Below are 26,924 nucleotides of genomic sequence, written 5' to 3' on the forward strand. Positions count from 1 at the left end.
GTATATTAGACGGTCAGTGGATAACAACTTTACTGTAGGCCAGTGGAGTACAGGCCCCAAAAATTAGGCATTCACCTGACAGAAAAGAACAAGTGATTATGTGGCTGCAGGTATATTAGGAGGTCACTGGATAACAATTTTACTGTAGGCCAGTACAGGCCCAAAAAATTTGCTATTCACCTGAAAGAAAAGAACAAGTTATTATGTGGCTGGAGGTACAATAGGCGCTCACTGAGTAACAATTTTACTGTAGGCCAGTGAAGTACAGGCCCCAAAAATTAGGCATTCACCTGATAGAAAAGAACAAGTGATTATGTGGCTGGAGGTATATAATACGGTCAATGGATATCAATTGTACTGTAGACCACTAGTGTTGGGTGCGAATATTCCAATAGCGAATATTAATCGCAAATATCGGCACTTCGAGAATACGAGAATATTTAGAATATAGTGAAATACAGTATATTCATAATTTCAAATATTCTAGATTTTTTTTTTTCATCAGAAACCTCCCTTCTTGCTTGTGGGCCAATGAGAAGGCTGCAATGTATTTGTCTGAGCTTAGCAACATCCCTAGCAACCAATAGGAAAGATGCCTACCCCTTACTATATAAAAACCTCCCTAGCAGCCCTTGTATGCAGTATTTTGCAGATCTAAGAGAGAAAGCAGTGTTATTGCTGTGATCTCTGCTTTCCTGTGTCATTACTAGTGTTGAGCGTGAATATTCGAATATCGAATTTTTTTCGCGAATATCGGCACTTCGCTAATTCGCGAATATTTCGAATATAGTGATATAAATTCGATATTTCGAATATTAGTTTTTTTTTTTTTTTTTTTTTTTATTGTTATATTTTTTTCTTTCCCACTTCCCTAAAGTTGTTCTTACCTGTCCTTTGGATTCCTGGCTTCCTGGCTGCTCCAGTCAGTGCCCGTTGCCGCTTCTGCCGACTTCCATGCTCATGGAGCGTCCCCATCACCATGGGAACATCTCCATATACTAGAATGTACTGTCGGATTTGAGAATTACGTTGAAATCGCAATTCGATTTTTTCAAGTTATAATAATCGAATTTCGATTTTAACTTAGCACTGCTATATGCCATATTAGTTAGCCTAATATGGCATATAGCAGTGCTAAGTTAAAATCGAAATTCGATTATTATAACTTGAAAAAATCGAATTGCGATTTCAACGTAATTCTCAAATCCGACAGTACATTCTAGTATATGGAGTCGTTCCCATGGTGATGGGGACGCTCCATAAGCATGGAATATGGCTTCAATGGCTTGGTAGAATTAGCGAATTGACGAATATATTCGTTATATTCCACAAAACGAATATAACGAATGTATTCGTCATATTCCACAAAACGAATATAACGAATGTATTCGTCATATTCCACAAAACGAAGATAACGAAGTATTCTGCATCTTCATTTTAGCTACCTATTCATCAATTTCGCTAATTCTAGCAATGATATAGGAAAGTTGACTATAGAGACAGCTAAGTATAATTCGCTATGCGATTATATGACTGCTTTTTTTTATAAATAGTATAATTATAATAATTATCAGGTATTATAATTATTCTATTTATTTTTAAAAAAAGCAGTAATATAATCGCATAGCGAATTATACTTAGCTGTCTCTATAGTCAACTTTCCTATATCATTGCTAGAATTAGCGAAATTGATGAATAGGTAGCTAAAACGAAGATGCAGAATACTTCGTTATCTTCGTTTTGTGGAATATGACGAATACTTAGTTATCTTCGTTTTGTGGAATATGACGAATACATTCGTTATATTCGTTTTGTGGAATATAACGAATATATTCGTCAATTCGCTAATTCTACCAAGCCATTGAAGCCAACCATATAGTAAACCAGGTCCAAGTTGGAATCGCAATTCGATTATGTCAAGTTATAATAATCGAATTTCAATTTTAGCTTAGCACTGCTATATGCCATATTAGGCTAACTAATATGGCATATAGCAGTGCTAAGTTAAAATCAAAATTCGATTATTATAACTTGAAAAAATCGAATTGCGATTTCAACGTAATTCTCAAATCCGACAGTACATTCTAGTATATGGAGATGTTCCCATGGTGATGGGGACGCTCCATGAGCATGGAAGTCGGCAGAAGCGGCAACGGGCACTGACTGGACAGCTAAGTTTAATTCGCTATGCGATTATATTACTGCTTTTTTTTTAAATAAATAGAATAATTATAATACCTGATAATTATTATAATTATACTATTTATAAAAAAAATCAGTCATATAATCGCATAGCGAATTATACTTAGCTGTCTCTATAGTTAACTTTCCTATATCATTGCTAGAATTAGCGAAATTGATGAATATGTAGCTAAAATGAAGATGCAGAATACTTCGTTATCTTCGTTTTGTGATATATGACGAATACATTCGTTATATTCGTTTTGTGGAATATGACGAATACATTCGTTATATTCGTTTTGTGGAATATAACGAATATATTCGTCAATTCGCTAATTCTACCAAGCCATTGAAGCCATATTCCATGCTTATGGAGCGTCCCCATCACCATGGGAACGACTCCATATACTAGAATGTACTGTCGGATTTGAGAATTACGTTGAAATCGCAATTCGATTTTTTCAAGTTATAATAATCGAATTTCGATTTTAACTTAGCACTGCTATATGCCTTATTAGGCTAACTAATATGGCATATAGCAGTGCTAAGTTAAAATCGAAATTCGATTATTATAACTTGAAAAAATCGAATTGCGATTTCAATAGGAGAGTAGCCTTTAAGTTAAAATCGAAATTCGATTATTTAAATCGCATATTAATCGCGATAACAAGAATAATGACGAATATTCGATTTCGACGAATATAAAACGAATATTCTATCGAATATTCGCGAATTTCGTCGAAATCGAATATGGCACCTGCCGCTCATCACTAGTCATTACATTAGATAGTTAGTTAGTTAGTTAGTTCATATACAGTACAGACCAAAAGTTTGGACACACCTTCTCATTCAAAGAGTTTTCTTTATTTTCATGACCATGAAAATTGTAGATTCACACTGAAGGCATCAAAACTATGAATGAACACGTGTGGAATTATATACATAACAAAAAGTTGTGAAACAACTGAAAATATGTCATATTCTAGGTTCTTGAAAGTAGCCACCTTTTGCTTTGATTACTGCTTTGAACACTCTTGGCATTCTCTTGATGAGCTTCAAGAGGTAGTCACCTGAAATGGTCTTCCAACAGTCTTGAAGGAGTTCCCAGAGATGCTTAGCACTTGTTGGCCCCTCCAGCTCACCCCAAACAATCTTGATTGGGTTCAGGTCCGGTGACTGTGGAGGCCAGGTCATCTGGCGCAGCACCCCATCACTCTCCTTCATGGTCAAATAGCCCTTACACAACCTGGAGGTGTGTTTGGGGTCATTGTCCTGTTGAAAAATAAATAATGGTCCAACTAAACGCAAACCGGATAGAATAGCATGCCGCTGCAAGATGCAGTGGTAGCCATGCTGGTTCAGTATGCCTTCAATTTTGAATAAATCCCCAACAGTGTCACCAGCAAAGCACCCCCACACCATCACACCTCCTCCTCCATGCTTCACGGTGGGAACCAGGCACGTAGAGTCCATCCGTTCACCTTTTCTGCGTCGCACAAAGACACGGTGGTTGGAACCAAAGATCTCACATTTGGACTCATCAGACCAAAGCACAGATTTCCACTGGTCTAATGTCCATTCCTTGTGTTCTTTAGCCGAAACAAGTCTCTTCTGCTTGCTGCCTGTCCTTAGCAGTGGTTTCCTAGCAGATATTCTACCATGAAGACCTGATTCACACAGTCTCCTCTTAACAGTTGTTCTAGAGATGTGTCTGCTGCTAGAACTCTGTGTGGCATTGACCTGGTCTCTAATCTGAGCTGCTGTTAACCTGCGATTTCTGAGGCTGGTGACTCGGATGAACTTATCCTCCGCAACAGAGGTGACTCTTGGTCTTCCCTTCCTGGGGCGGTCCGCATGTGAGCCAGTTTCTTAGTAGCGCTTGATGGTTTTTGTGACTGCACTTGGGGACACTTTCAAAGTTCTCTGAAGTTTTCGGACTGACTAACCTTCATTTCTTAAAGTAATGATGGCCACTGGTTTTTCTTTACTTAGCTGCTTTTTTCTTGCCATAATACAAATTCTAACAGTCTATTCAGTAGGGCTATCAGCTGTGTATCCACCTGATTTCTCCACAATGCAACTGATGGTCCCAACCCCATTTATAAGGCAAGAAATCCCACTTATTAAACCTGACAGGGCACACCTGTGAAGTGAAAACCATTTCAGGTGACTACCTCTTGAAGCTCATCAAGAGAATGCCAAGAGTGTGCAAAGCAGTAATCAAAGCAAAAGGTGGCTACTTTGAAGAACCTAGAATTTGACATATTTTCAGTTGTTTCACACTTTTTGTTATGTATATAATTCCACATGTGTTAATTCATAGTTTTGATGCCTTCAGTGTGAATCTAAAATTTTCATAGTCATGAAAATAAAGAAAACTCTTTAAATGAGAAGGTGTGTCCAAACTTTTGGTCTGTACTGTATATAATACAGATAGTTAGTGGGAGATAGTCAGTGTAAGTTATATCCTGATATAGTGTAGCTGATAGGTTCCAGTGCAGGGTGTTAGGTAGTGTGATAGGTTCTGCTGTCCATACATACATACATACATAGTGCTGTGATGTCACAAGTTCACAACAATACTTAGTGAACCAATAACTAATAAGTAGTCAGACCTCTTAAAATGTGAATTTGCACGTATTGCGCCAACATATTCGCATCATTAGTGCCGATTTCGCAATCGCAAATATATTGGAGCACTCTATCTGCATATAATTCTATTTTAATGTTTTGCCTGCCAACCATTTTCTCCAGTTTAAGGAAACTTCTAGCAGCTTTAAAAATGTAGCTATAGTGACCCACGCCTGTATTTCACGCGCATTACGCGAATATTACATTGCCGATTTTTCGCGATCAAGAAAATAATCTCAAATTTGTGTATATATGATGAATATTCTACCAAATATTCACAAAATATTGCAAATTTAAATATTGCCCCTGCAGCTCATCACTATAGGCCAGTACAAGTACCAAAAATTATGCATTCACCTGACAGAAAAGAACAAGTGATTATGTGGCTGGAGGTACATTTGGCGGTCACTGGATAACTATTTTACTGTTGGCCATTGGAGTACAGGCCTCAAAAATTAGGCATTCACCTGACAGAAAAGAACAAGTGATTACGGTATGTGGCTGGAGGTATATTAGACGGTCAGTGGATAACAATTTTACTTTAGGCCAGTACAGGCCCCAAAAATTAGGCATTCACCTGATAAAAAATAACTTGTGATTATGTGGCTGGAGGTACATTAAGCGGTCACTGGCTTAAAATTTTACTGTAGGCCAGTACAGGCCCCAAAAATTCACCTGGCAAAAAAAGGCATTTTATTCCACTGTATATAAGACAAGGACCATTCTTTGTTCTATGTGGTGGCAGATATGCGTGGGCTGACATGAGGTAATTTAATTACACATGGTCTTCACAGTTGTTGAATTCCTCCGAGATCCATGCCTCATTCATTTTTAGAAATGTGAGGTAGTCCACACTGTCGTGAGCTAGGCGAGTGCGCTTATCGGTCACGATCCCCCCTGCTGAACGTCCTTTCGGACAGGACACTCGACAAGGGGCAAGCCAAGAGTTCCATGGCAAATTCCATGGCCACAGGTCAAGCCTGCACACCCAGTAGTCCAGTGGTTCCTCACTTCTCAGAGTGTCCACAACGGCTGTAAACCCGATGTAGTCGGACACCTGTCGGTCTAGGCGTTCCCTGAGGCTGGATTCGGAGGGAAGCTGTTGATGGGTTGGTTGCAAGAATGATCTCATATCCAAAGTGACCAACACATCTTCAAACTCCTCTATCTGTATTTTGCAGAAGCAGTTATATCAAACCACTTAATCAATATTTGGTGTAAGGAGATATATCGCACCCCTTAATCAGTATTTTCTGGAAGTAGGTATATCAAACCCCTTAATCAGCATTTTGCGGAAGCAGGTATATCACACTTCTCAATCAGTATTTTGTGGAAGTAGGTGTATCGCAGGCCTCAATCAGTATTTGTTGGAAGCAGGTACATCGCAACCCTCAATCAGTATTTTGTGGAAGCAGGTATATCGCACCCCATAATCTGTATTTTCTGGAAGCAGGTATATCAAACCCCTTAATCAGCATTTTGCGGAAGCAAGTATATCGTTGGTCTCAATCAATATTTGGTGGAAGCAGGTATATCAATCCCCTTAATCAGTATTTTGTGGCAGTAGGTGTATCGCAGGCCTCAATCAGTATTTGATGGAAGCAGGTACATCGCAACCCTCAATCAGTATTTTGTGGAACCAGGTATATAAAACCCCTTAATTAATATTTTTTGAAGCAGGTATATTGCACCCCTTAATCTGTATTTTGTAGAAGCAGGGTATCGCAGGCCTCAATCAATATTTGGTGGAAGTAGGTATATCAATCCCTTAATCAGTATTTTGTGGAAGTAGGTATATCGCACCCATCAATCTGTATTTTGTGGAAGCAGGTATATCAAACCCCTTAATCAGTATTTTGTGGAGGCAGATATAAAGAGCCCCTTAATAAATATTTTGTGAAAGTAGGTATATCGCACCCCTCAATCAGTATTTTTGTGGAAACAAGTATATAGAACCCCTTAATCAATATTTTGTGGAAGCAGGTATATCGCAGCTCTCAATCAGTATTTTGTAGAAGCAGGGATATCAACCCCCTTAATCAGTATTTTGTGGAAGCAGGTATATCAATCACATTAATCAGAATTTTGTGGAAGCAGGTATATAGAACCCCTTAATCATTATTTGGTGTAAGCAGGTATATCGCACCCCTCAATCTGTATTTTGTGGAAGCATGCATATCAAACCCCTTAATCAGTATTTTGTAGAAGAAGGTATATCGCACCCCTCAATCAGTATTTTATGGAAACAGGTATATAGAACCGCTTAATCAATATTTTGTGGAAGCAGGTTATATCGCACCCCTCGATCAGTATTTTGTGGAAACAGGTATATAGAACCCCTTAATCAATATTTGGTGGAGGCAGATATATCGCACTCCTCAATTTGTATTTTGTGGAAGCAGGTATATTGCAGGCCTCAATCAATATTTAGTGGAAGCAGGTATATCGCAACCATCAATCAGTATTTTGTGGAAGCAGGTATATCAAACTCCTTAATTAGTATTTTGTGGAAGTAGGTATATCAAACCCCTCAATCAGTTTTAACTGGGGCAACAGGTATATTACACCCGTTGCAAATAGTTGTTCCAATAGCACTTGTTCCTCTATATACCTGCGGTATAGCAGCAGAACAGCACTCAACTGCTGCACATGACAAACACACTGTGTATTTTCTATGTTAGAAACTATATTATAGGTATATTACACCCCTCAATCAATTTTTTGGGGGCCAACAGGTATATCACACCATTTGCAATTAGTTATTCCAATTGCGTTTGTCCAATATATAGCTGTGGTATCGCAGCAGAACCGCACACAACTGCTGCACAATACAAATGCACTATAATATAATTTCTATGTTACAAAGTATATTATAAGTAGGGATGAGCGAACTCGAACTGTATAGTTCGGGTTCGTACCGAATTTTGGGGTGTCCGTGACACGGACCCGAACCCGGACATTTTCGTAAAAGTCCGGGTTCGGGTTCGGTGTTCGTCGCTTTCTTGGCGCTTTTGTGACGCTTTCTTGGCACTTTTTGAAAGGCTGCAAAGCAGCCAATCAACAAGCGTCATACTACTTGCCCCAAGAGGCCGTCACAGCCATGCCTACTATTGGCATGGCTGTGATTGGCCAGAGCACCATGTGACCCAGCCTCTATTTAAGCTGGAGTCACATAGCGCCGCCCGTCACTCTGCTCTGATTAGCGTAGGGAGAGGTTGCGGATGTGACAGTAGGGCGAGATTAGGCAGATTAACTCCTCCAAAGGACTTCACTTGATTAATCGATCGATCTGCAGCTGTGCATCATTGAGCTGCTGAAATTCAAATGCTCACTCACTGTTTTTAGGCTGCCCAGACCGTTTGTCAGTCACTTTTTTCTGGGGTGATCGGCGGCCATTTTGTGTCTTGTGCGGTGCTGCGACCAAGTGCATCCAAGCTGCGACCAAGTGCATTTAACCCTCAATGGTGTGGTTGTTTTTTGGCTAAAGCCTACATCAGGGTGAAGCTGTCACACCAAGTGCATTTAACCAGCAATAGTCTGTTCATTTTTTGGCCATATACTAAATCAGGGGCAAGCTGCGCCTGTCACCAAGTGCATTTAACCCTCAATGGTGTGGTTGTTTTTTGGCTAAAGCCTACATCAGGGTGAAGCTGTCACACCAAGTGCATTTAACCAGCAATAGTCTGTTTATTTTTTGGCCATATACTACATCAGGGGCAAGCTGCGCCCGTCACCAAGTGCATTTAACCCTCAGTAGTGTGGTTCGTCAAGCTGTGACACCAAGTGCATTTAACCAGCAATAGTCTGTTCATTTTTTGGCCATATACTACATCAGGGGCAAGCTGCGCCCATCACCAAGTGCATTTAACCCTCAGTAGTGTGGTTGGTCAAGCTATCACACCAAGTGCATTTAACCAGCAATAGTCTGTTCATTTTTTGGCCATATACTAAATCAGGGGCAAGCTGCGCCCGTCACCAAGTGCATTTAACCAGCAATAGTCTGTTCATTTTTTGGCCATATACTACATCAGGGGCAAGCTGCGCCCGTCACCAAGTGCATTTAACCCTCAGTAGTGTGGTTGGTCAAGCTATCACACCAAGTGCATTTAACCAGCAATAGTCTGTTCATTTTTTGGCCATATACTAAATCAGGGGCAAGCTGCGCCCGTCATCAAGTGCATTTAACCAGCAATAGTCTGTTCATTTTTTGGCCATATACTACATCAGGGGCAAGCTGCGCCCGTCACCAAGTGCATTTAACCCTCAGTAGTGTGGTTGGTCAAGCTATCACACCAAGTGCATTTAACCAGCAATAGTCTGTTCATTTTTTGGCCATATACTAAATCAGGGGCAAGCTGCGCCCGTCACCAAGTGCATTTAACCAGCAATAGTCTGTTCATTTTTTGGCCATATACTACATCAGGGGCAAGCTGCGCCCGTCACCAAGTGCATTTAACCAGCAATAGTGTGGTTATTTTTTGGCCATATCCCAGTCTAATTCTGTCACTTAATCCATACCGGTCACCCAGCGCCTAAATACTAGGCCTTAAAATTTATATCCCGCTAAATCTCTCGTTACCGCTGTCCTGTTGTGGCTGGGAAAGTTATTTAGTGTCCGTCAAAGCACATTTTTTGTTCTGGGTTGAAATACAATTCCCAATTTAGCAATTTCATAATTTAGTGGTTTCTGCTATATCAGAGCTATTTGAAATCTATCCCTAAAAGGGTATATAATATTCAAGGTGCACATAGGGTCATTCAGAATAACTTCACACACACGCTACTGTGCATTTCCAAGTCTAATTCTGTCACTAAATCCATACCGGTCACCCAGCGCCTAAATACTAGGCCTCAAATTTATATCCCGCTAAATCTCTCGTTACCGCTGTCCTGTTGTGGCTGGGAAAGTTATTTAGTGTTCGTCAAAGCACATTTTTTGTTCTGGGTTGAAGTACAATTCCCAATTTAGCAATTTCATAATTTAGTGGTTCCTGCTATATCAGAGCTATTTGAAATCTATCCCTAAAAGGGTATATATAATTCAAGGTGCACATAGGGTCATTCAGAATAACTTCACACACACGCTACTGTGCATTTCCAAGTCTAATTCTGTCGCTAAATCCATACCGGTCACCCAGCGCCTAAATACTAGGCCTCAAATTTATATCCCGCTAAATCTCTCGTTACCGCTGTACTGTTGTGGCTGGGAAAGTTATTTAGTGTCCGTCAAAGCACATTTTTTATTCTGGGTTGAAGTACAATTCCCAATTTAGCAATTTCATAATTTAGTGGTTCCTGCTATATCAGAGCTATTTGAAATCTATCCCTAAAAGGGTATATAATATTCAAGGTGCACATAGGGTCATTCAGAATAACTTCACACACACGCTACTGTGCATTTCCAAGTCTAATTCTGTCACTAAATCCATACCGGTCACCCAGCGCCTAAATACTAGGCCTCAAATTTATATCCCGCTAAATCTCTCGTTACCGCTGTCCTGTTGTGGCTGGGAAAGTTATTTAGTGTCCGTCAAAGCACATTTTTTGTTCTGGGTTGAAGTACAATTCCCAATTTAGCAATTTCATAATTTAGTGGTTCCTGCTATATCAGAGCTATTTGAAATCTATCCCTAAAAGGGTATATAATATTCAAGGTGCACATAGGGTCATTCAGAATAACTTCACACACACGCTACTGTGCATTTCCAAGTCTAATTCTGTCGCTAAATCCATACCGGTCACCCAGCGCCTAAATACTAGGCCTCAAATTTATATCCCGCTAAATCTCTCGTTACCGCTGTACTGTTGTGGCTGGGAAAGTTATTTAGTGTCCGTCAAAGCACATTTTTTGTTCTGGGTTGAAGTACAATTCCCAATTTAGCAATTTCATAATTTAGTGGTTCCTGCTATATCAGAGCTATTTGAAATCTATCCCTAAAAGGGTACATAATATTCAAGGTGCACATAGGGTCATTCAGAATAACTTCACACACACGCTACTGTGCATTTCCAAGTCTAATTCTGTCACTAAATCCATACCGGTCACCCAGCGCCTAAATACTAGGCCTCAAATTTATATCCCGCTAAATCTCTCGTTACCGCTGTCCTGTTGTGGCTGGGAAAGTTATTTAGTGTCCGTCAAAGCACATTTTTTGTTCTGGGTTGAAATACAATTCCCAATTTAGTAATTTCATAATTTAGTGGTTTCTGCTATATCAGAGCTATTTGAAATCTATCCCTAAAAGGGTATATAATATTCAAGGTGCACATAGGGTCATTCAGAATAACTTCACACACACGCTACTGTGCATTTCCAAGTCTAATTCTGTTAGTAAATCCATACCGGTCACCCAGCGCCTAAATACTAGGCCTCAAATTTATATCCCGCTGAATTTGAATACAATACATTGGGCCAAATAATATTTTTGTTGTTGTGGTGAACCATAACAATGAGAAAAACATCTAGTAAGGGACGCGGACGTGGACATGGTCGTGGTGGTGTTAGTGGACCCTCTGGTGCTGGGAGAGGACGTGGCCGTTCTGCCACATCCACACGTCCTAGTGTACCAACTACCTCAGGTCCCAGTAGCCGCCAGAATTTACAGCGATATATGGTGGGGCCCAATGCCGTTCTAAGGATGGTAAGGCCTGAGCAGGTACAGGCATTAGTCAATTGGGTGGCCGACAGTGGATCCAGCACGTTCACATTATCTCCCACCCAGTCTTCTGCAGAAAGCGCACAGATGGCGCCTGAAAACCAACCCCATCAGTCTGTCACATCACCCCCATGCATACCAGGGAAACTGTCTCAGCCTCAAGTTATGCAGCAGTCTCTTATGCTGTTTGAAGACTCCGCTGGCAGGGTTTCCCAAGGGCATCCACCTAGCCCTTCCCCAGCGGTGAAAGATATAGAATGCACTGACGCACAACCACTTATGTTTCCTGATGATGAGGACATGGGAATACCACCTCAGCATGTCTCTGATGATGACGAAACACAGGTGCCAACTGCTGCGTCTTTCTGCAGTGTGCAGACTGAACAGGAGGTCAGGGATCAAGACTGGGTGGAAGACGATGCAGGGGATGATGAGGTCCTAGACCCCACATGGAATGAAGGTCGTGCCACTGACTTTCACAGTTCGGAGGAAGAGGCAGTGGTGAGACAGAGCCAACAGCGTAGCAAAAGAGGGAGCAGTGGGCAAAAGCAGAACACCCGCCGCCAAGAGAATCCGCCTGCTACTGCCCGCCGCCATCTGGGACCGAGCACCCCAAAGGCAGCTTCAAGGAGTTCCCTGGCATGGCACTTCTTCAAACAATGTGCTGACGACAAGACCCAAGTGGTTTGCACGCTGTGCCATCAGAGCCTTAAGCGAGGCATTAACGTTCTGAACCTGAGCACAACCTGCATGACCAGGCACCTGCATGCAAAGCATGAACTGCAGTGGAGTAAACACCTTAAAACCAAGGAAGTCACTCAGGCTCCCCCTGCTACCTCTTCTGCTGCTGCCGCCTCGGCCTCTTCTGCTGCTGCCGCCTCGGCCTCTTCCTCCGCCTCTGGAGGAACGTTGGCACCTGCCGCCCAGCAAACAGGGGATGTACCACCAACACCACCACCACCTCCGTCACCAAGCGTCTCAACCATGTCACACGGCAGCGTTCAGCTCTCCATCTCACAAACATTTGATAGAAAGCGTAAATTCCCACCTAGCCACCCTCGATCCCTGGCCCTGAATGCCAGCATTTCTAAACTACTGGCCTATGAAATGCTGTCATTTAGGCTGGTGGACACAGACAGCTTCAAACAGCTCATGTCGCTTGCTGTCCCACAGTATGTTGTTCCCAGCCGCCACTACTTCTCCAAGAGAGCCGTGCCTTCCCTGCACAACCAAGTATCCGATAAAATCAAGTGTGCACTGCGCAACGCCATCTGTGGCAAGGTCCACCTAACCACAGATACGTGGACCAGTAAGCACGGCCAGGGACGCTATATCTCCCTAACTGCACACTGGGTAAATGTAGTGGCAGCTGGGCCCCAGGCGGAGAGCTGTTTGGCGCACGTCCTTCCGCCGCCAAGGATCGCAGGGCAACATTCTTTGCCTCCTGTTGCCACCTCCTCCTTCTCGGCTTCCTCCTCCTCTTCTTCCACCTGCTCATCCAGTCAGCCACACACCTTCACCACCAACTTCAGCACAGCCCGGGGTAAACGTCAGCAGGCCATTCTGAAACTCATATGTTTGGGGGACAGGCCCCACACCGCACAGGAGTTGTGGCGGGGTATAGAACAACAGACCGACGAGTGGTTGCTGCCGGTGAGCCTCAAGCCCGGCCTGGTGGTGTGCGATAATGGGCGAAATCTCGTTGCAGCTCTGGGACTAGCCAATTTGACGTACATCCCTTGCTTGGCGCATGTGCTGAATTTGGTGGTGCAGAAGTTCATTCACAACTACCCCGACATTTCAGAGCTGCTGCATAAAGTGCGGGCCGTCTGTTCGCGCTTCCGGCGTTCACATCCTGCTGCTGCTCGCCTGTCTGCGCTACAGCGTAACTTCGGCCTTCCCGCTCACCGCCTCATATGCGACGTGCCCACCAGGTGGAACTCCACCTTGCACATGCTGGACAGACTGTGCGAGCAGCAGCAGGCCATAGTGGAGTTTCAGCTGCAGCACGCACGGGTCAGTCGCACTACAGAACAGCACCACTTCACCACCAATGACTGGGCCTCCATGCGAGACCTGTGTGCCCTGTTGCGCTGTTTCGAGTACTCCACCAACATGGCCAGTGGCGATGACGCCGTTATCAGCGTTACAATACCACTTCTATGTCTCCTTGAGAAAACACTTAGGGCGATGATGCAAGAGGAGGTGGCCCAGGAGGAGGAGGAGGAGGAGGGGTCATTTTTAGCACTTTCAGGCCAGTCTCTTCGAAGTGACTCAGAGGGAGGTTTTTGGCAACAGCAGAGGCCAGGTACAAATGTGGCCAGACAGGGCCCACTACTGGAGGACGAGGAGGACGAGGATGAGGAGGAGGTGGAGGAGGATGAGGATGAAGCATGATCACAGCGGGGTGGCACCCAACGCAGCTCGGGTCCATCATTGGTGCGTGGCTGGGGGGAAAGGCAGGACGATGACGATACGCCTCCCACAGAGGACAGCTTGTCCTTACCCCTGGGCAACCTGGCACACATGAGCGACTACATGCTGCAGTGCCTGCGCAACGACAGCAGAGTTGCCCACATTTTAACCTGTGCGGACTACTGGGTTGCCACCCTGCTGGATCCACGCTACAAAGACAATGTGCCCACCTTACTTCCTGCACTGGAGCGTGATAGGAAGATGCGCGAGTACAAGCGCACGTTGGTAGACGCGCTACTGAGAGCATTCCCAAATGTCACAGGGGAACAAGTGGAAGCCCAAGGCCAAGGCAGAGGAGGAGCAAGAGGTCGCCAAGGCAGCTGTGTCAATGCCAGCTCCTTTGAGGGCAGGGTTAGCATGGCAGAGATGTGGAAAACTTTTGTCAACACGCCACAGCTAACTGCACCACCACCTGATACGCAACGTGTTAGCAGGAGGCAACATTTCACTAACATGGTGGAACAGTACGTGTGCACACCCCTCCACGTACTGACTGATGGTTCGGCCCCATTCAACTTCTGGGTCTCTAAATTGTCCACGTGGCCAGAGCTAGCCTTTTATGCCTTGGAGGTGCTGGCCTGCCCGGCGGCCAGCGTTTTGTCTGAACGTGTATTCAGCACGGCAGGGGGCGTCATTACAGACAAACGCAGCCGCCTGTCTACAGCCAATGTGGACAAGCTGACGTTCATAAAAATGAACCAGGCATGGATCCCACAGGATCTGTCCGTCCCTTGTCCAGATTAGACATTAACTACCTCCCCTTAACCATATATTATTGGACTCCAGGGCACTTCCTCATTCAATGATATTTTTATTTTCATTTTACCATTATATTGCGAGGCTACCCAAAGTTGAATGAACCTCTCCTGTGTCTGGGTGCCGGGGCCTAAATATACGCCTATGGACTGTTCCAATGTTGGGTGACGTGAAGCCTGATTCTCTGCTATGACATGCAGAATGATTCTCTGCTGACATGAAGCCAAATTGTCTGTTACGGGACCTCTCTCCTCTGCCTGTGTGTGTGCTGGGCCTAAATATATGCCAATGGACTGTTGCAGTGGTGGCTGACGTGAAGCCTCATTCTCTGCTATGACATGCAGACTGATTCTCTGCTGACATGAAGCCAGATTCTCTGTTACGAGACCTCCCTCCTCTGCCTGGGTGCTGGGCCTAAATATATGCCAATGGACTGTTGCAGTGGTGGCTGACGTGAAGCCTCATTCTCTGCTATGACATGCAGACTGATTCTCTGCTGACATGAAGCCAGATTCTCTGTTACGGGACCTCCCTCCTCTGCCTGGGTGCTGGGCCTAAATATATGCCAATGGAGTGTTGCAGTGGTGGCTGACGTGAAGCCTCATTCTCTGCTATGACATGCAGACTAATTCTCTGCTGACATGAAGACAGATTCTCTGTTACGGGACCTCTCTCCTCTGCCTGTGTGTGTGCTGGGCCTAAATATATGCCAATGGACTGTTGCAGTGGTGGCTGACGTGAAGCCTCATTCTCTGCTATGACATGCAGACTAATTCTCTGCTGACATGAAGACAGATTCTCTGTTACGGGACCTCTCTCCTCTGCCTGTGTGTGTGCTGGGCCTAAATATATGCCAATGGACTGTTGCAGTGGTGGCTGACGTGAAGCCTGATTCTCTGCTATGACATGCAGACTGATTCTCTGCTGACATGAAGACAGATTCTCTGTTACGGGACCTCCCTCCTCTGCCTGGGTGCTGGGCCTAAATATATGCCAATGGACTGTTGCAGTGGTGGCTGACGTGAAGCCTCATTCTCTGCTATGACATGCAGACTGATTCTCTGCTGACATGAAGCCAGATTCTCTGTTACGGGACCTCTCTCCTCTGCCTGTGTGTGTGCTGGGCCTAAATATATGCCAATGGACTGTTGCAGTGGTGGCTGACGTGAAGCCTCATTCTCTGCTATGACATGCAGACTAATTCTCTGCTGACATGAAGACAGATTCTCTGTTACGGGACCTCTCTCCTCTGCCTGTGTGTGTGCTGGGCCTAAATATATGCCAATGGACTGTTGCAGTGGTGGCTGACGTGAAGCCTCATTCTCTGCTATGACATGCAGACTAATTCTCTGCTGACATGAAGACAGATTCTCTGTTACGGGACCTCTCTCCTCTGCCTGTGTGTGTGCTGGGCCTAAATATATGCCAATGGACTGTTGCAGTGGTGGCTGACGTGAAGCCTGATTCTCTGCTATGACATGCAGACTAATTCTCTGCTGACATGAAGCCCAGATTCTCTGTTACGGGACCTCCCTCCTCTGCCTGGGTGCTGGGCCTAAATATATGCCAATGGACTGTTGCAGTGGTGGCTGACGTGAAGCCTCATTCTCTGCTATGACATGCAGACTAATTCTCTGCTGACATGAAGACAGATTCTCTGTTACGGGACCTCTCTCCTCTGCCTGTGTGTGTGCTGGGCCTAAATATATGCCAATGGACTGTTGCAGTGGTGGCTGACGTGAAGCCTCATTCTCTGCTATGACATGCAGACTAATTCTCTGCTGACATGAAGACAGATTCTCTGTTACGGGACCTCCCTCCTCTGCCTGGGTGCTGGGCCTAAATATATGCCAATGGACTGTTGCAGTGGTGGCTGACGTGAAGCCTCATTCTCTGCTATGACATGCAGACTGATTCTCTGCTGACATGAAGACAGATTCTCTGTTACGGGACCTCCCTCCTCTGCCTGGGTGCTGGGCCTAAATATATGCCAATGGACTGTTGCAGTAGTGGCTGACGTGAAGCCTCATTCTCTGCTATGACATGCAGACTGATTCTCTGCTGACATGAAGACAGATTCTCTGTTACGGGACCTCTCTCCTCTGCCTGTGTGTGTGCTGGGCCTAAATATATGCCAATGGACTGTTGCAGTGGTGGCTGACGTGAAGCCTGATTCTCTGCTATGACATGCAGACTGATTCTCTGCTGACATGAAGACAGATTCTCTGTTACGGGACCTCCCTCCTCTGCCTGGGTGCTGGGCCTAAATATATGCCAATGGACTGTTGCAGTGGTGGCTGACGTGAAGCCTCATTCTCTGCTATGACATGCAGACTGATTCTCTGCTGACATGAAGACAGATTCTCTGTTACGGGACCTCCCTCCTCTGCCTGGGTGCTGGGCCTAAATATATGCCAATGGACTGTTGCAGTGGTGGCTGACGTGAAGCCTCATTCTCTGCTATGACATGCAGACTAATTCTCTGCTGACATGAAGCCAGATTCTCTGTTACGGGACCTCTCTCCTCTGCCAGGGTGCTGGGCCTAAATTTATGAAAATGGACTCTTACAGTGGTGGGTGACGTGAAGCCAGATTCTCTGCTATGGGACCTCTCTCCAATTGATTTTGGTTAATTTTTATTTATTTAATTTTTATTTTAATTCATTTCCCTATCCACATTTGTTTGCAGGGGATTTACCTACATGTTGCTGCCTTTTGCAGCCCTCTAGCTCTTTCCTGGGCTTTTACAGCCTTTTTAGTGCCGAAAAGTTCGGGTCCCCATTGACTTCAATGGGGTTCGGGTTCGGGACGAAGTTCGGATCGGGTTCGGATCCCGAACCCGAACATTTCCGGGATGTTCGGCCGAACTTCTCGAACCCGAACATCCAGGTGTTCGCTCAACTCTAATTATAAGTATATCACACTCCTCAGTATATCACACCTATCGATAGCACACCTATACCAGTCCTTAAAAGGACTTTTGTGGCCCTATTAGCTAGCTTTTGGTTTCCCTAACAGTCTGTCCCAGCAACCTCTCCCTACATTGGCAAAACACGGAATGTAAAATGGCTGCCAGATCGGGTTCTGTTATAGGGTGGGGGTGTATCCATGTACTGAAACGTCTCAATTGGCTTTCCTGTCTCACCTGATGGATGTGGGGGTGTGTCCATGTGACATGGGTCAAAGTTCAGCGCAATGCAAAAGAATATGGCGCATGCGAACATCGCCATAGGTTCGCATGTTCGGCGGTTCACGAACGCGTAAAGTTCGCCGCGAAATGACTGCCGGGCGAACCGCAAGTCCACCTCTCCTCCCGAGTATGCCTGCCCCTTCCTCCTCCCTATTTAGGCCAAAAGTATGGACTACTCATACACAAAATGGAAACTGGAATGGATCCTCCAGTCTTATGTAGATAAGATTAAGTAGTATGTAATCGAACCATTATACACCTTTCTAGTGTGTTTTATAAATTCCTTTTTTTCCAGGTCTCTGCCTGCTGTGAGTGAAGGAGAACATTATTGTATAAATTTACATACAGTATGGCCTCATGCACACAACCGTTGTTTTGGTCCACATCCGAGCCGCTGTATTTGCAGCTTGGATGCGGACCCATTCACTTCAATGGGTCCTTGTGCTTTCCGCATCCGTTGCTCCGTTCTATGCTCCGGAAAATATATATAACCTGTCCTATTCTTGTGCATTTTGCAGACAAGAATAGGCATTTATACTAATGGCTGTCCACGCAGTTCCGCAAATTGCAGAACACACACTGACACCATCCGTGTTTTGCAGATCCACAATTTGCAGACCGCAAAACACACAGTGGTTGTGTACATGAGGCCTATCTCTGTACATACCTAGTCCTACTCTTTGCTGAAACTGGATGCAATTGTTTCCAAGATAAGTAATGTTACTGTAGCTACATAACTGCTTCATGTCCAGACTTGATAGAACTGTACCAACTTCTCAGCTTTGAGTCAGCACAGCTTTTCTGTCTCTGAATGCAAATAACAGACACATTCTCATTTAGGGACAGAAAGCTAATATCTTCAACTGGTGAAGGATTGATCTGAAAAATATTGTACAACGCTTAATTTCTATCATTTCAATTGAATTGCATATTCTCTGTGATAATAATAATAATTTTTGTAATTTGTCTCAATTAAAAATTCTTAACTGCCTTCTGCAGCCTGCATGTGTTCTCATTCACTACAGGCTTCTTAGTTCCCCAAATAAAGAGTCAAATGCCTGGTCTGCATAGTAAAAACCATGAGGTTCAATTCAGTCCTGCCCTGCACTGCTAGGCTGGCTGCTTTTCTAAACTAGGGTATCATTTTTGAGCCAAACAGACAAGTGAAGTGTAAGCCAATGTGATATTGTAAAAGATTTAATACAGTTCCAAGAATATTATTAAATATTTAATAACAAAATAGAAATTCTATACTTATCAACCTGTAAGTAGAGTTGAGCGAACACCTGGATGTTCGGGTTCGAGAAGTTCGGCCGAACATCCCGGAAATGTTCGGGTTCGGGATCCGAACCCGATCCGAACTTCGTCCCGAACCCGAACCCCATTGAAGTCAATGGGGACCCGAACTTTTCGGCACTAAAAAGGCTGTAAAACAGCCCAGGAAAGAGCTAGAGGGCTGCAAAAGGCAGCAACATGTAGGTAAATCCCCTGCAAACAAATGTGGATAGGGAAATGAATAAAAATAAAAATTAAATAAATAAAAATTAACCAAAATCAATTGGAGAGAGGTTCCATAGCAGAGAATCTGGCTTCCCGTCACCCACCACTGGAACAGTCCATTCTCAGATATTTAGGCCCCGGCACCCAGGCAGAGGAGAGAGGTCCCGTAACAGAGAATCTGTCTTCATGTCAGCAGAGAATTAGTCTGCATGTCATAGCAGAGAATGAGGCTTCACGTCAGCCACCACTGCAACAGTCCATTGGCATATATTTAGGCCCAGCACCCAGGCAGAGGAGAGAGGTCCCGTAACAGACAATCTGGCTTCATGTCAGCAGAGAATCAGTCTGCATGTCATAGCAGAGAATCAGGCTTCACGTCACCCACCACTGCAACAGTCCATTGTCATAAATTTAGGCCCAGCACTAGTGTTGAGCGGCATGTCCCATATTCGAATTCGCGAAATTTTGTGAATATTCGAAAGAATATTCGTAAAATATTCGCGATTATTCAAATTCGTTATTATTTCGCATATGCGATAATAATACATATGCTATGCAAAATTCACATGTGCGCTAATGAAATCGCCTTACGAAGATTCGCAACTCAATTCAATCACTAATGTATGAATGCAATGCCCTTTGCCTCTGTTCTGGGACAAGTGTAGATATTCGCATGTGCGCTAATAAAATCGCCTTACGAAGATTCGCACCTCAATCACTTTCTAGGGAATGTGAGACTTTTGGGAATCAATCGAGATACAGTGGGGGGTGATGACAGTAGTTGACAGAGTACAGATCAATGTAATCTGTAAGGTGGAAAGTAAAATAAAAAATACGAATTTTCGTTAATCAAATTTTACGAAGTTCTACGTATTCGCGAATATGGTGCTATACTATATGAATGCACAGGCCTTTGCCTCTCTGTTCTGGGGACAAGTGTAGATATTTGCATTTGCGTTAATAAAATCGCCTTACGAAGATTCGCAGCTCAATTCAATCACTAATGTATGAATGCAAAGCCCTTTGCCTCTGTTCTGGGACAAGTGTAGATATTCGCATGTGCGCTAATAAAATCGCCTTACGAAGATTCGCAACTCAATCACTTTCTAGGGAATGTGAGACTTTTGGGAATCAATCGAGATACAGTGGGGGGTGATGACAGTAGTTGACAGAGTACAGATCAATGTAATCTGTAAGGTGGAAAGTAAAATAAAAAATACGAATATTCGTAAATCGAATTTTACGAAGTTCTACGTATTCGCGAATATGGTGCTATACTATATGAATGCACAGGCCTTTGCCTCTCTGTTCTGGGGACAAGTGTAGATATTTGCATTTGCGTTAATAAAATCGCCTTACGAAGATTCGCAGCTCAATTCAATCACTAATGTATGAATGCAAAGCCCTTTGCCTCTGTTCTGGGACAAGTGTAGATATTCGCATGTGCGCTAATAAAATCGCCTTACGAAGATTCGCAACTCAATTCACTAATGTATGAATGCAAAGCCCTTTGCCTCTGTTCTGGGACGTGCCGATATTCGCATGTGCGCTAATAAAATCGCCTTACGAAGATTCGCAACTCAATTCACTAATGTATGAATGCAAAGCCCTTTGCCTCTGTTCTGGGACGTGCCGATATTCGCATGTGCGCTAATAAAATCGCCTTACGAAGATTCGCAACTCAATTCACTAATGTATGAATGCAAAGCCCTTTGCCTCTGTTCTGGGACGTGCCGATATTCGCATGTGCGCTAATAAAATCGCCTTACGAAGATTCGCAACTCAATTCACTAATGTATGAATGCAAAGCCCTTTGCCTCTGTTCTGGGACGTGCCGATATTCGCATGTGCGCTAATAAAATCGCCTTACGAAGATTCGCGCCTCAATCACTTTCTAGGCAATGTGAGTAAGATCTGAGCTGTTGGACCTTTGGGAAACAATCAATTATATGTGTACTGTAATTTTGTGGGGGGGGGAAAAAACAAAAAACGAATATTCGTTTTTACGAATATATAGCACTATATTCGAAATATTCGCGAAATCGCGAAGTTGCGATATTCGCGAAAAAAATTTGCTTTTCGAATATTCGCGCTCAACACTACCCAGCACCCAGGCAGAGGAGAGAGGTCCCGTAACAGACAATCTGGCTTCATGTCAGCAGAGAATCAGTCTGCATGTCATAGCAGAGAATGAGGCTTCACGTCAGCCACCACTGCAACAGTCCATTGGCATATATTTAGGCCCAGCACCCAGGCAGAGGAGAGAGGTCCCGTAACAGACAATCTGGCTTCATGTCAGCAGAGAATCAGTCTTCATATCATAGCAGAGAATCAGGCTTCACGTCACCCACCACTGTAAGAGTCCATTTTCATAAATTTAGGCCCAGCACACAGGCAGAGGAGAGAGGTCCCGTAACAGAGGATCTGGCTTCATGTCAGCAGAGAATCAGTCTGCATGTCATAGCAGAGAATCAGGCTTCACATCACCCAACATTGGAACAGTCCATTGGCATATATTTAGGCCCCGGCACCCAGACAGAGGAGAGGTTCATTCAACTTTGGGTAGCCTCGCAATATAATGGTAAAATGAAAATAAAAATAGGATTGAATGAGGAAGTGCCCTGGAGTCCAATAATATATGGTTAAGGGGAGGTAGTTAATGTCTAATCTGGACAAGGGACGGACAGATCCTGTGGGATCCATGCCTGGTTCATTTTTATGAACGTCAGCTTGTCCACATTGGCTGTAGACAGGCGGCTGCGTTTGAGGCCTAGTATTTAGGCGCTGGGTGACCGGTATGGATTTAGTGACAGAATTAGACTTGGAAATGCACAGAAGCGTGTGTGTGTGAAGTTATTCTGAATGACCCAATGTGCACCTTGAATATTATATACCCTTTTAGGGATAGATTTCAAATAGCTCTGATATAGCAGAAACCACTAAATTATGAAATTGCTAAATTGGGAATTGTACTTCAACCCAGAACAAAAAATGTGCTTTGACGGACACTAAATATCTTGCCCAGCAACAACAGTACAGCGGTGGGTAACGAGAGATTTAGAGGGAATTAAATTTGAGGCCTAGTATTTAGGCGCTGGGTCACCGGTATGGATTTAGTGACAGAATTAGACTTGGAAATGCACAGAAGCGTGTGTGTGAAGTTATTCTGAATGACCCAATGTGCACCTTCAATATTATATACCCTTTTTGGGATAGATTTCAAATAGCTCTGATATAGCAGGAACCACTAAATTATGAAATTGCTAAATTGGGAATTGTACTTCAACCCAGAACAAAAAATGTGCTTTGACGGGCACTAAATAACTTTCCCAGCTACAACAGGACAACGGTAACGAGAGATTTAGAGGGATTTAAATTTGAGGCCTAGTATTTAGGCGCTGGGTGACAGGTATGGGTTTAGTGACAGAATTAGACTTGGAAATACACAGTAGCGGGTGTGTGTGAAGTTATTCTGAATGACCCTATGTGCACCTTCAATATTATATACCCTTTTAGGGATAGATTTCAAATAGCTCTGATATAGCAGAAACCACTAAATTATGAAATTGCTAAATTGGGAATTGTACTTCAACCCAGAACAAAAAATGTGCTTTGACGGACACTAAATATCTTGCCCAGCAACAACAGTACACCGGTGGGTAACGAGAGATTTAGAGGGAATTAAATTTGAGGCCTAGTATTTAGGCGCTGGGTCACCGGTATGGATTTAGTGACAGAATTAGACTTGGAAATACACAGTAGCGGGTGTGTGTGAAGTTATTCTGAATGACCCTATGTGCACCTTCAATATTATATACCCTTTTAGGGATAGATTTCAAATAGCTCTGATATAGCAGAAACCACTAAATTATGAAATTGCTAAATTGGGAATTGTACTTCAACCCAGAACAAAAAATGTGCTTTGACGGACACTAAATATCTTGCCCAGCAACAACAGTACAGCGGTGGGTAACGAGAGATTTAGAGGGAATTAAATTTGAGGCCTAGTATTTAGGCGCTGGGTCACCGGTATGGATTTAGTGACAGAATTAGACTTGGAAATGCACAGAAGCGTGTGTGTGAAGTTATTCTGAATGACCCTATGTGCACCTTCAATATTATATACCCTTTTTGGGATAGATTTCAAATAGCTCTGATATAGCAGGAACCACTAAATTATGAAATTGCTAAATTGGGAATTGTACTTCAACCCAGAACAAAAAATGTGCTTTGACGGGCACTAAATAACTTTCCCAGCTACAACAGGACAACGGTAACGAGAGATTTAGAGGGATTTAAATTTGAGGCCTAGTATTTAGGCGCTGGGTGACAGGTATGGGTTTAGTGACAGAATTAGACTTGGAAATACACAGTAGCGGGTGTGTGTGAAGTTATTCTGAATGACCCTATGTGCACCTTCAATATTATATACCCTTTTTGGGATAGATTTCAAATAGCTCTGATATAGCAGAAACCACTAAATTATGAAATTGCTAAATTGGGAATTGTACTTCAACCCAGAACAAAAAATGTGCTTTGACGGACACTAAATATCTTGCCCAGCAACAACAGTACAGCGGTGGGTAACGAGAGATTTAGAGGGAATTAAATTTGAGGCCTAGTATTTAGGCGCTGGGTCACCGGTATGGATTTAGTGACAGAATTAGACTTGGAAATACACAGTAGCGGGTGTGTGTGAAGTTACTCTGAATGACCCTATGTGCACCTTCAATATTATATACCCTTTTTGGGATAGATTTCAAAGAGCTCTGATATAGCAGGAACCACTAAATTATGAAATTGCTAAATTGGGAATTGTATTTCAACCCAGAACAAGAAATGTGCTTGAACGGACACTAAATAACTCGCCCAGCTACAGCACTAGGGACAGATTTAGCTGGATATAAATTTGAGGCCTAGTATTTAGGCGCTGGGTGACCGGTATGGATTTAGTGACAGAATTAGACTGGGATATGGCCAAAAAATGAACAGACTATTGCTGGTTAAATGCACTTGGTGTGACAGCTTCACCCTGATGTAGGCTTTAGCCAAAAAACAACCACACCATTGAGGGTTAAATGCACTTGGTGACAGGCGCAGCTTGCCCCTGATTTTGTATATGGCCAAAAAATGAACAGACTATTGCTGGTTAAATGCACTTGGTGTGACAGCTTCACCCTGATGTAGGCTTTAGCCAAAAAACAACCACACCATTGAGGGTTAAATGCACTTGGTGACAGGCGCAGCTTGCCCCTGATTTTGTATATGGCCAAAAAATGAACAGACTATTGCTGGTTAAATGCACTTGGTGTGACAGCTTCACCCTGATGTAGGCTTTAGCCAAAAAACAACCACACCATTGAGGGTTAAATGCACTTGGTGACAGGCGCAGCTTGCCCCTGATTTTGTATATGGCCAAAAAATGAACAGACTATTGCTGGTTAAATGCACTTGGTGTGACAGCTTCACCCTGATGTAGGCTTTAGCCAAAAAACAACCACACCATTGAGGGTTAAATGCACTTGGTCGCAGCTTGTGCTGGCGCACCACAAGACACAAAATGGCCGCCGATCACCCCAGAAAAATGAGACTGACAAACGGTCTGTGCAGCCTAAAAACAGTGAGCAATTGAGGATCAGCAGCTCAATGATCCACAGCTGCAGATCGATCAGTTAATCAAGTCCTTTGGAGGAGTTAATCTGCCTAATCTCGCCCTACTGTCGCAGCCGCAACCTCTCCCTACGCTAATCAGAGCAGAGTGACGGGCGGCGCTATGTGACTCCAGCTTAAATAGAGGCTGGGTCACATGGTGCTCTGGCCAATCACAGCCATGCCAATAGTAGGCATGGCTGTGATGGCCTCTTGGGGCAAGTAGTATGACGCTTGTTGATTGGCTGCTTTGCAGCCTTTCAAAAAGCGCCAAGAAAGCGTCACAAAAGCGCGAAGAAAGCGACGAACACCGAACCCGAACCCGGACTTTTACGAAAATGTCCGGGTTCGGGTCCGTGTCACGGACACCCCAAAATTCGGTACGAACCCGAACTATACAGTTCGAGTTCGCTCATCCCTACCTGTAAGACATAGAACGTGTTTCTTCAAGAATTAAGATCCAAAGTCAATACTGGCTGATCAGCTTCTTGTGTGAGTGAAGTGTCCTACTGCACACAGGCATTTTTCACACCTACTAGTTTTCAGCTGAACGTTTCTTAGTTTGCAGAGAATCCCTGAATTTGGTATATACGGTTTTATTCACAGCTGGATTTATTAAGTTCTTAAACCAAGTATATTAAAAAGTGATGCTAAAGGCATTTTCTAAGATTTTACAACAATGCCCTATTCTACTGATCGAAGTCCTCAACATTCAGCAGAATGAAGGGTCAGTGCTGCATCCACTACTGCAGCTCACTCCCCTTCAGTCCATGCACTTGAAAGTTCTGAACTACAGTCTCAGACCCAGACAATATGTATGGATGTCAATTCGCCCCCACAGATAAGGGTACGGCCACACAGTCAGGTTTCCAGATGCAGTTTTGGGAGCCAAAATCAGGAGTGAATCATAAAAGAAGAGAACGTATAAAGGACATACACGACTTCTCTTCTTTTTGTAATTAACTCCTGGCTTTGGCTTCCAAAACTGCATGCAGAAACCTGACCATGTGGCCGAACCCTAACTGTGTATTTAATCTCCACAGGCAATAATGTATAGCACTAGGTCTTTATTATGGACAAACAGTAAATTCTTTTAGAAACAAGGCTTCTGGGGAGAATACCTCTGTAATGAGTCATAATATACCTATAGTGATCTAATTCCTGTGATCCCCAGGGCAAGAACCAACCAGTTAGCATCATTTCATCTATAGCGACTGCCCTTTCCGCAAGTGCTATTAGGGTTGAGGTGCTCAGCAGGATCCAGGACTTTGGTGCCTCTAGTTTGTCTTGTTATTGATTACCTGGATAACGTCAAGCAGCTGAGGAATCAGGAGCTAAAGTGATCAATATCTGTCCAGCCAAACATCAGGTAACAGAACTGGGTCAATGGTACGGTTCTAGTAATGGTATTCCGGAAGAGCTGGTTGATGTAGAGAGATTCTGTGAAACAGGCATGTAAGCCAGGTCTGAACATTACGGTTCAGGATCAAGTTCAGAACAAACAAAGAAAAGCACAAAACCTATGGTGGGCAATGAGGCCCGGAGGTGTAGCGGCGCATGCTCAGTTGTTGCTCTGGTAGCAGTAGAAAGCCTCTGCACTTGGGCCACTACACGAAGTCCGTTCAGCATTCCATTATTTGGTTCAGCATTTTTGATGGAATCGGTGACAGGGTGCTAGTAACGGAGCCTCCAACACAACCTTATGCAAGAAATGCTGGTATTCCAGCCAGCTCTAGGTTACATAGTAGGGGGTAAACATTTCAAGTGACAAATATTTTAAACTTGTAACAAGTTTTTGAAGACTTGGCAAACATAAACTGGTGTTGTGTAAGAAAATGCACGATGATTTCTGAAAACAGCAGGCTTTCTGGAACAAATAGAGAAAG

Source organism: Bufo gargarizans, chromosome 5 (assembly GCF_014858855.1).
Source record: "Bufo gargarizans isolate SCDJY-AF-19 chromosome 5, ASM1485885v1, whole genome shotgun sequence".
NCBI lineage: Eukaryota > Metazoa > Chordata > Amphibia > Anura > Bufonidae > Bufo > Bufo gargarizans.